Source organism: Peromyscus maniculatus, chromosome 23 (genome assembly GCF_049852395.1).
Source record: "Peromyscus maniculatus bairdii isolate BWxNUB_F1_BW_parent chromosome 23, HU_Pman_BW_mat_3.1, whole genome shotgun sequence".
NCBI lineage: Eukaryota > Metazoa > Chordata > Mammalia > Rodentia > Cricetidae > Peromyscus > Peromyscus maniculatus.
Window position 1 is genome coordinate 13,693,360 of NC_134874.1, and position 11,598 is coordinate 13,704,957.

An 11,598-nucleotide genomic window follows, 5' to 3' on the forward strand; every position below is an offset into this window, starting at 1 on the left:
AAAAAGGAAGAAGGACGGGGGTGGGTGGGGGAAAGCCAATTATTTTATTTGTGCATATGCCGGTACCCCCCCACCCCAACCCCCAGGCCACCAGCTCTGCGCAGGCCACCCAGACGCCACAGTGCTCAGCCTGCTCCTCAAACTGTCTCCATCTCCTTAAGTGGAATTCTAAGATACCGCACCCCCCCCCAACACACACACACACACACACACACACACACACACACACACACACACATTCTGGGGAAGGGTGCTCTGCTCACGCCCGGCCCTCCAACTGAAAGCCCATGTCTGAGAAGCAATTTCTAAGCAGGACTCGGGGGCAGGGGGTGCCCAGAAATGATGGCTGGGCTCTCCGTAAATACATGCTCAACATCTGCTGCCAGCTCCTTCTGAGGGAAGGGAGAAAGGACTCGGAAACCAGGAAGGCAGATGGAATGGCCCACCAGTCCTCGGCTCTGGGACGGTGGTTTGGGCTTCACCTTGAGATGTTTCTAGAACAGGTTCCCCTGATCCCACATACCTTCTCCACCTGTCCCCCATCCCATCCCCCTCCTCTAGAGCTCCTACATGCTGGGCCTGGCAGGGCACACCCTTCCTGCCTCCTCCCCGCTCTGACAGACAGCAATTCTACACTGTCAAAGTTTCCAAAGTTAGGAATCACCAACAGGGCTGATGGCTTATGTCACGGGCTCTAATGAATGTCTAAGTACTTCACAGCTGAGAGGTAAAATTTACCTGCTTCTGAACATCACAGGGTTATGATATTTTAATTCTATCCACACTCCTTTCTGAACTTTGAGCACGGAACAATATTCCACAAAGCAATACCTGGCTTCCAGCCATTCCAGAAGTTTCTGTAAGACACCCTTTAAAAAGCCCAGCCTTGCTGGCTCATCTTGAGGGTCCCACTGATTGCTCAAAGTGCGATGGCATTTTCCTACCCAAGTCTCCTGGGAGGGGCCACCAGCCCCACCTCTCCCACAAACACAGCTGGGCAAAGGGACCCCCATCCCCTCATTCAGACTGGGTACCCGTAACTGCATAGCTTAAGTAACTCTCTTTGGAGGGGAGAGGAAAGAGGGTCTGGGGGGCCAGGACCCAGAACATCACTTAAAAGAGAGTAGGGATCGAGGAAAATAGAAAAGAAAAACCACGAGCCCATGAATCCAGTTACAACGATAATACACAGAAAAGCCATAAAACATGCCCGCATTAGTGATGTTCCCCATAAAACCATCCTATAACCAAATGAAATATGCCAGCATTAACTCAGGACGCGATTTTATTTCTTCTCATTTTCTTCTCATTCCTGGGCGGCTACCAGCAGAGAAGGGGGGAAGAAGAAGAGTGGGGGAGGTGAGGGAGGCGGGCCAGGGTGGGGTACCCACATCCAATGACCTTTGGAGTCATTCCTTAAGTCCCCAACCACTGGGGTTGTTGACTGACTTCCATCCCACCGAGCCAGAACCAGCCCGATCACTCCACCGTGCTCAGAGAACGCGCTGGGAAAAAAAAAAAAATAATGACTAACTGGACAGTTTCCATGTTTAAAAAAAATATATACTTCCAGAGGGCTGAGAGCCCAGCTGGCACAAGGTCACCTTTCTTGTCCCAAATGGGGCAGTGTCAGCAATGTGGTCCAGCCTGGGGACATGGGGCTGCTTTTTACTGGCTCGGTCACTTTAAGACTCAGGAAATCAAGCTGCAAGGAAACCTTCAACCTGAACAACCCAGGATACAAGCCGCACAGTCCTCCCAGGCCACCAGCCCTGGGTGGGTGAGGGACCCCCCCCCCCCAAGCTCTGAGCCTGCACAGACCCACACAGTTCCTACCTGCATGTGACAATAAGCTGTAGAAGTTTCCTCTCCTCTGTGGAGGGCAAGAAATGAAAACGCAAGGGACCGCGGAAGAGGAGTCACACGCAGGATGTACCAGAAAGGGGTCCCTCGGGCAAAGGGCTGAGAGATGGATGCCCAGAAGACCCTGGGCTTTGCCTGTGCAAGGGACCACAGAAGAGTCCGAGTCCAGGGCAGAGAGTGGGCAGCTGTGCTGGCCTGGGCCTGGGCAGCTGCATGCTGTAGCCACCAGTCATTTCTCTGAGCTCTAGAACTATGCAGCCTTTTCAAACTCCCTGGGGGACACCCCCTCCTCTTTACATCGATTCAGATGAGCCCCCCCCCCCTTTCCCCGGGAGCCTGTTTGTGCCAGACACACAGCCATTGTCTTAATGAGTTTCCACACACACACACACACCCTTGCACCATCCCCTGCTGGGGAGAGGTCTTAGTGTGGCCAGTCCCTGCCACCTGGACAGGCCTGTCCAGCACCCCAATAACCACCTTGCAGCTCAGATCGCCTTTTCTATCTCAGTGTGTTCTAAGACCTTAACAAAAGGCTTGCAGACCCTTGGGGAGTCAGCTGGAACCAAGACCGGGGTGACCTTCCACAAAGGACTCCCCACCAAGACTAGGGGCAAAGAGCATCGAGCATTAACACCCCCCAGCTCAGACACCAATGCGGGAAGCCGCACCCAGACCTCACCACCCCCCCGGGGGGCCATCCTCTCTCCCACCACCCCTGCAGCCCGGGGCTCCTGGATGGAAAGCGAGTTTATCTAATGAGAATTGTGTTAAGTGGCATTCCCGCCGACCCCGGGCAAATACCGGCGCTGTAAACCTCACCGTGGCAATTCTCTCCAGCAGAATAACAATAGCACCCGGCTAAGGGCTTCCGCCAGCCCAGCTGCTCGCTCCCCTCTAGTCGGCTGCGTTCTTGTCATTCCTTATGTTACAGAACATCAATCATAAATAAAGACGCTGTCCCCCAGCCTGCCCGGGTCTCATTTACAAACATTAGCAGGGAATACGATTACCATTGGCCTCCGTGCCGTGCCCAATGTGGCTACCCAACTCTCTCTCTCTCTCTCTCTCTCTCTCTCTCTCTCTCTCTCTCTCTCTCTCTCTCTCTCTCTCTCTCTCTCTCTCTCTCTCTCTCTCTCTCCCCCACCCCGTCACCAAAGGCCACTTTAGCATCCTTTAAATCAGCAAGCACGGCTTACAACCCTACCCATCTCAGCCGGCCCCCAAACTGTAACCTCAACTCGGGCGCGGACCAGGAATTGCACGGCTCTCGCAGTTATTAACTGCATGCCTGAGTGCCCCGATTTTCTCTCCCCGGCTCGATGGCTTTGAGGGAGGAGGGGAGCGAGAAGTGGGGACAGAGAAGAGAGGAGCTGGAGCCACTTATCAGAGGCAACTTAACGAGATCTGCGGGGAGATTAAAAAGAGAAAGTGGGTCCGTCGTGTCCCCCCCCCCTTTTTTTTTTAATCTCCAGACGTGCTGTCACGTCCTCTGGGAATGTCACTGGCCAGGCAGAATGCTCTCAGAGCGCGGTTATCCGCACGGCTTCCCCCGCCCCTGATCGTCGCCGCACCTGCCGCGACTCTGCCCGAATGCAGGGTGTGGGGAGCCTCGGGAGGGGGGGGGCATACTGAGCACCCGAGTGTGTCTCCAATTGGGGTGCTGTGAACCTCCCCACCCCACCCCACCCCCGGCCCCGCAACCCTGGGCCTCAGAAAGATGGCAGCAAACATCCCAACCCCGAGGCACCCGGAGCCCGCGCGCACCCAGGAACGGCGGAAAAAAAGTGCTGGGGCTGCGAAGAGCGTCGCCCCAGGGGAGGAGAGGGGAGTGAAGGGGACTAGAGGGGACCCGGGGCAGGGAGAGCAGGGTGCAGGAGCTGGCGAGGCAGAGCCACGAGCCCGGGCCGCGGATGCAAAAGTTCCCAGGGGCCGCAGCCCGCGCACCTGCTCCGCCCCGCGGCAGGTGCGCAAAGTTGCGCGCGCTCGGGCCTGGGGCTCCAGGCCTGGGGGGACTGGGATGGAGGAGAAGCGGGGCGGTGGGGGGCGGAGAACGGGGGGGAGCAAGCAGGGGAGGGGAGCAGGATGGGGGAGCAAGCAAGAGGAGGGGGAGAAAAGCAACACCGGAGGGGGTGGCAAGACAGAGGTGGGAAGGAGGGAGGCAGAAAGCAGGCGGAGGGAGGGAAAGCAGACGGAGGTGGGGGGACAGCAAACCGAGGGAAGCGGAGGGGGAAAGCAAGACGCAGAGACTAACCCGCAGGGATCGGCCCCGGGAGGAGCACCGAGCGTCCGGGCTGCAGCAGCCGGTGGCGGCAGCGGCGGCGGCGGCGGCGGCGGCAGCAGCGGCTGGGCGGCTGCGCAGCCGCGTCCCGCTCTCCGCGCAGCCCGCGCTCTCCGTGCTCCCCGCGCTCCTCCCGCTCCCCGCGCTCCTCCCGCCCCGGAGGCTCCCTACGTCCGGGCGGCCGATCGAGGAGGAGGAGGAGGAGGCGGCGGCGGCGAACAAAGGCAGGCTGGCCCGCTCACCTGCAGCCGCCGCAGGTCCAGGCGCCGTCTCGCGCGCGGCCCCCTGCTCGCCCGCGCCGCCCTGGCCGGCCTCGGCCCCCGGGCCCCCCGCGGTCCCCCCTCGGCCGCCATCTTGGGGGCGGGCGCGCGGCCGGGGATGCGGCTGCCGCCAACACCCGGGCTGGACCCCGGGAGCGCGGCTTCCCGGCTCCGCCCGCGCGCACGCACTTGACTTTGGCTCCTCGCGGCAAACTTATCGACAGCGCCGCGCGCGCCGATCGATGCGCGGGGGGCGCGGGGGGTGGGGGTGGGGGGTGGGGGGTGTTGGGGAGGGAGGAAGGACGGCGGAGGGGCCGCGGGCGACGGGGACCGTCAAGAACAAAGTGAGCGCTCGGCGGGGCGGCGGGGCGGCGGGGGAGGAAGGGCCGGTCTCGGCGTGGCCTCGCGCCTGGGGAGCACGGAGCACGGGTCCTCCACCCCACCCCGCGCGTCGCACGCTTCCGTGGGCTGCGGTGGTGGCCGCCAGGGGGCGCCCCGGAGCCGTGGGAAAGTCTCCCGGCGCCTAGCACGGTGCTCGCCGACCCAGGAGGAGCCTTGGGACCTGAGCGGGCTGCTGGTCGTGGTCCTGGCTAGGGACCCGAGACCCTGTGTGTCTGTGGCTTTGAGTCTTCACGGCAGGGCTTTGATCGGTATTATTTAGCGGGCGTTGCGCACCCCACAACTTTATCCTGCAAGGCTCACTCCTGGCATGGAGGGAGCTTTGCTCCTGGGTGCTCTTAAGAGAAACCTTTGCAAAGGCCTTTTCCCCAACAGAGGCTTGGATCGGTTGAGGCTGCCCAGGCCCGCGCTGGAGGGGCTCCGGACCTCTAACCACTTTGTGGGGGTCATGTAATCATTACCGTGGTCAACCCGCCAGGGAACCCCCAGCCCTTTCCAGCATACCCTCCCTGCATTTTCCATGTCTTTGGAGAATTGATCTTTAGCCCAGGGAGGGGGAGATCCAAGCCCTTTGCAGTTAGTTCCTCAGACCCTGGACCAAAGAGGTAACAAGCGGTACAATTTCACATTTTCCTCTCCTTTTCTGTGTCTGCGAGTCCCCAGACCCCTCCCAACATCTCACCCTCCAGAAGGGACTCAGAATGCCATCCTGCCTAGACACACCAACCCCCACGACTCTTCGTGACCCTCCTTGCCAGGACCTGTACACCTACCCCACACTGTCACCCCCATTTACTTCCCCTTCCAAAAGAAGAGCCATAGTCCCACACACACATACACACTTCTCTGTCAAAAGACCAGCTTTTATGGACAGCCAACCGAAATTATATTCTCTCTTTATGACCCAGCTTGGACTCGGGCATCACTCTTGGTCTGGGACAATAGATCAATACAGTGGGTTATAAAAAAGATGAAGTTTAGAAGAGTTGTAAAGGAGAGAGAATCATGATGGATATTTTTGATGATTTTCCAATATTTGTGTCTCCGAGCACGTGCTTCGAGGCAATTAAAGTTTTTAATGTAATGTAAATAACTGTTTCTTAAATGCTTCAGGGGAAGGCGTGATCGCCCCCAGCCATCACTCCCGCTGTTTAAAAACTGGAGTGTGATTTAAAGTAGGATACAGTATTTCTCTGACTGTCCTCATACATTTTTTTCTGTGACGTCTGGGCAAATACATTAACTCGGGAGTTGAAAAGACTCCTCAGACCCAAAGCGGAGCTTTCCCAGAGACGAAACGAATTAGGCCGAGTTAGCAATTCCGAGTGGCCCCATTTCCCTGCCAGATTAAATTGCACGTGACACGTGGTTTATTTCCTCTCTCGATAACTCTGCCTTCAAATTACAGCTCTCAGTCTGCAAAATGAATTTAGGCAAATTTCATAACTAATGCGGTGCAATTTTTTTTTTTTTAATGGCTACATTTTCTTCTTGAGGATCTGTACAGCTTGCAGCTTCCATGTCTTTGAGTCTGTTCTTTAAAAACCTGTAATTTAAAATAAAAAAAAAAAACCAACCTAGAGATTGTGAGACCTTTTCAAAGCACGTTTAACAAACAGAGCTCCAGACGAAAGAGTATTTTAACATATGCCTGACTTGGCCTCCACGGGACATGCTGCTATGGCGAGACTCTTGGGATGTTGTACCGAGAAGGACTTGTGCCTGTGTGGTATTCCTGCCCAAAGTGCAGAGTCTAAATTTAATTGTGAAGAAATATCACACGATCCCAAATGGAGGGGGGAATTCTCCAAAATAAATGGACTGCTCTCTTCAAAAAAAAAAAAAATGTCAGTATCACTCCAAACAAACAGAGGGACCGAGCACATATTTCAGGCTGGAGGAAGCCAGAGCAGTTTGACAAAGTGATTACAAGGGGGGACCAGGGGTTTTCTTTGTCTCCAAAGGCCATCAACTGGACTCGATGGCAAATCTGGACCAAAGTCAACAGATAACATATTTATTGCATTAATGTTGACTCTCTGATTTGGATCCTTGCCTTGTGTCCCATGTAACTAAATAGCTTTGTTTTTAGAAAATACACAGAAATGGGTAGGAGGGGAAAGGGGGAAGCCATGTCTGTGACTAACTCAAACCATGCCAACAAAGACAAGACCTACCTATTTCTCTCTCCAGAACCTGAGACCTGGACGGTACACGCACTAACATGTGAGGATTCTGTCTCCCAAACACATGTTGTTTACATTTCCTTGAGATGTTTTGGGGAATCTAAAATTGTGTCAAAATTAAAAGTTAGAACCACAGACACAAAATCAAGATCCGGTTGGCACCCACATAAAGATTCTGCCAACAACTTTCCTTCATTCCTTACCGAGTCAGGCTGCACCTTTGACCAAGCAGGAAATTGCCACGGCAAACATGCTTACCCAGGAGCAGCAAGGAAATCCAATAATTCAGATTGTTTTAAGTCTGTGATATTTTTAAAATGACTTAATACAGCCGAGTCTCTGAAGAATTCTGACCGTTTTAATGGCGGCAACTTGCAGTCCCACTGAGGAACGGGCTGCTACATAAATACTGAATGATCGTGTCTTTCTGTCTCGGCTGAAACATATTAGCTTTGTTTAGCGGCTTATTGCTTTATTCACAAAATAAATTTCAGCCGTCTCTCTCCCAGCCACGTTCTGAGCACATCGTCAGCCTGCGCCTTATTAGATATGGGGGCTCCCGGTCCAGCCACATCTGTAACCGTCTCCGACTCAGTAATAATGAATTAAGCAGTTAGGTATTTACCCCCCTAAATAGAGTTAGCTCTAGGAAGTGATATTATTATGGGTGGTCCATGAAAGCCAGGAAATTCAGACTTTCTCAGCAGGCAAGTGACCTTGGAACTAAGGCAATACAATTTTAAATATTATCGTGATAAAATGCTTTCCTTTTTTTTTATTTTTATTTTTTTAACAGAGAGAAACTTAAGTGGGTCCCTGATGAGTTCTGGACTCCCAGTGCCACCCACTCCCCCAGATGAACGTTAGGAAATTACAACAGGGACACAGATGCCCTTCTTGGGCAGCCCATCCAGAAAACAGAAGCAGCCAGGATCCTTTGAGAAATCATAAACGGTACTGAGAATCCCCAGGAAGACGCCGGCGGGCCCTCAGCCCCACACATAATGATATTCGAGATCTCGGCATCAAAGCTGAAACAAAAAGAAAATGCCCTTTGAGAGCCCGGCGTCGCCCATCCCAGCTGCCAGGCAAGGAGTGAGGCAAGCCTTGGAATTAATCTGTAAGTGTGAACACCCTGAGAGAGGCAGGAAGAGGGGACACAGCCTGGCAGGCGCCTGCAGGGGGAGGCTCAGGGAGGCTGGGGCACGGTCAAGTCCACCGCCCAGCCTCTGCCCTGACTGGCTGCAAGGACCAAGGCAGCCATTCCTTCTACCCCATGCTGGCAGCCACCACCTTATAAAGTGCCTACCGGCTGCCAACACTTCACGAATAAATCACAGATAAATCTCTGTCGCTCTCAAAGAGAGTGGCCGGACTGGACGTTGAGTCGGGCCCTCTCACTGGAAGCTGAGAGACCTGAACAACCCAGTTTACCTTCGTGGCTTCTTTTCCTCATGGGTACCAGTGCGATAATGTCCCCCACGATGTGACAAGGATGTGCGGGAAGCCCTGAGAATATGCGGGGCCGCTGGCTCTTGGTGTCACAGTGGACAGGCGGGGATTGGTGCTCCCAGGCTGCAAGTGGGGTCCTTAAGGTCCTGAGACGTGGCAAGTTTCAGGTCACATGGGTGCAGAGGGCAGAGTGAGGACAGATGCCAACCTTGTCCACGGTGATCCAAGATTGATGGCGAGAAAGAATGTGGGTCACAAAGTTAGGATGGGGGAGGGGGCCTCAGCCAGGTGCCAACTTCCCCATGACCCATCAGAACCGCTGAGGGACCCCACTAGTGGGACAGGCTCTCGGGGCCCGACTCCCCTCCAATGCCAACACTACTTAAATAAACAGTCGCCCTGTCTGTGTGTTGAGTATCCCCTTCTAGTTCCCCGCCCCCATTCACTCAGCACCTGCTGACCTCAGTGGACTACATTTCCCAGGCGCCCTTGCGGTCTGACTAACATTTGGATTGACCAATGGGGTACCTGTTAGGAGATCCAAGGGTGGAAGGAGAGGAAGTTGGGGCTATTGGTTCCCAGTCTCCCTCCCGTTGCCCTCAAGTTTGAACGGCCCCTGTCTAACTGCCCCTTTCCTGTCCTCCCTAGCCCCGAGACCTGCTCCCCAGGACTCCAGTTCAGGTCTGGGGTATGCGGCTTTCCTTTTTACTGGCAACCAAGGCCTCAACACTGCCCTACCCACAACATGCCTTAGGTGCGGGGGACAAATTTCCAAGGCCCACAGGGGACCCCTGAAACCTCAGATCATACACTGGGTCTTTCTTGTACACATTTATCTATGAGGAAGCAAAAACCGACAGCAAGGTCAAGGTTGGTGGATAACTGGTCAGTGTCCCCCGCCTCCCCAGCACACACACACACCGCCCCCCCAACAAAACAGCGCGGTTGAGTGGACAAAGGACGATTGTTCCATCACTGAAGAAGACAAGGGCGATTTATTTGTGTGCTGAGGCCGTGTTTAGATGTCTGTGAAATATCACCGATCAGATAAGATGCCTGCAAGTTTGGAGCAGGATTGTGGACATTCTGCCACACTGTGCTTCCCAGAGGGACGCCAAGGAAAAGACATTAAACCACCACAGACAGACACAGACCAGACACACACACACACACACACAATTTAGTGGCCCCTTAAATTCCACATCATCTTAAGTTTGTTTAATTGAATGTATGTGCATGTGCACATGCAAGGGCACATGCATTTGCACATATGAGCGTGTGAAGGCCAGAAGTCAACCACCAGATTTTTTTAAACAAGAGCTGTCATTGGGACACAGGACACGCTTCCTGCATGCGAGGGCCAGTAATTTACCACTGAGACACACTCCCAGCTCTTAATTACTTCAAAATACATTTTTTTAAAAAAATTGCTACCAATTTATTTATTTGGGGAGGGGTGTGCCCATGACACAGAAGACATCTGGAGGTCAGAAGAGAACTTAGAGGGCCAGAGAGAGGGCTCAGGAGTCAAGAGCACTGGCTATTGTTCCAGAGGACCCGGGTTCGATTCCCAGCACCCACCAGGCAGCTGGCACCTGCCTGTAACTCTAGTTCCAGGGCTCTGGCACCCTTACAGAGACACACATGCCGGCAAAACACCCACGAACATAAAATGAAAATAAATTATACGTATAAAGACAACTTGCAGGAGCCAGTTCTTTCTTTCCAGCACATGGAGCCGAGGGACTGATCTCAGGCTTGGCAGCCAGGGTCTTTACCATCTGAGCCATCTCATTGGCTTCCGTAATTACTTGTTTATGAGTATAAATTGGTTTTTTCATCAGCAATCTTCCTTTGGTTGGAGTGGGAGAGTCCGCTTTCCCTGGGGACTCTGCCTGGTACCCATCCCACAGAGCGCCAGAGCCTTCTGCCCATCGGTAAGAGAGCTTGGCAGAGAGCTGCCGTGGTCAGGGTCCCGGGTGAAGGGTTTCTTTCCTTCCTCAGCTGTGTCCATAAATTCAGGCCATTCCCATCGAAACCGCAGCGAGGCCTCTCCCGAAGCCTGCCACTGTAAATGATTATACAGTCACAGGGTTAAGAGCGGCCGGGACTCCTCTGAAGACTGCTGGGGTGGGTAAACTTTCCCAGCAGATACCCAGACTGTCACCACGTCAGGATGACAGAGAAGAGGAGGCAGAGGACAAGGACAGAATGAGAAGCCAGGAAGGATTTACTCACACAGAGTAGACACACAAGAATAGTTGGGAAAAACCGGTCCCAGAATCCAGAGAGAAAAAGACAAATCGGGACTTCAGAGAATTCTGGGCCAGTGGGCTAGCCGCATGGGGGGAAAAACCCAACTCAATTAGACCCCGACCTCACATCGCACCTGAGGGCCAAAGTCCAAAGAGACGCTTCAGCACACCGTGGTTTGATTTTATCCTTTTATTCACTCACTGATTTTGAGACAGGATCTCGTATTGCCCAGGCTGCCTTCACACTCACCATGTAGCTGAGGCAGGCCTTGAACTTGCTGCCGAGATTACAAGAGTGTACCACCACACCCAGCTTCATGCTGTGGACTTGAAAGGAAAAAAACTCAACCTACCTATTGTTCTCTTCCGTCAGCATAGGATAGAGAGAGCATCCTTAGGAAGCCAACTTCATTGCATCCCACCTGTGATGCTGTGGGTCCCACCCAGGGCCTTGCACAGACTTTGGCAAGCAATCTACCCCAGAGGTCCATCCTTGGTCTCTTTGGTCACCAATACTGTCATAGCCATTGTGGCGTAAGAATCTGGGATTCTACTCAGAGCTGACTTTGTAATCGGAACCAGGACTAAGTGTTCATCACTCGCCCAGAGGACCAGGGTTTGGTTCCCCGCACCCATGCCGGGCAGCTCATAACCACCTGTAACTCCAGCTCTGGAGTTCTGACACCTTCTTCTGGACTCCATGGGCACTGCACTCACGTGCGCACACCCACACATATGCATAAATAGAAATGGTAAATCCATAAAAGACAGAGACAGCGGATGAGGAACAGGACACCCACGTGGCCCCTGCCTCTAAGATGCCAGCTTCTGGCCTGAAAGGCCTCTGGCCCTCTGCCAGCCTGCAGGGTAGCCATGACCTGCCCTGTCCTCTGAAACCCAAA

The 11,598-nt window shown here is 54.0% G+C and overlaps 1 protein-coding gene across 1 annotated transcript in view; it reads right to left on the reverse strand.

Annotated features, from left to right (window-relative positions):
- The window catches only part of Cux2 (cut like homeobox 2), a 191,819-nt gene extending 187,595 nt beyond the window's left edge, over positions 1–4,224 (reverse strand). Inside the window, exon 1 of the mRNA XM_015996833.3 lies at positions 4,118–4,224. The gene's annotated coding sequence lies outside the window, so the exon portion shown is untranslated. The remainder of the gene's footprint in view (positions 1–4,117) is intronic.
- Positions 4,225–11,598: the final 7,374 nt, after the last annotated feature.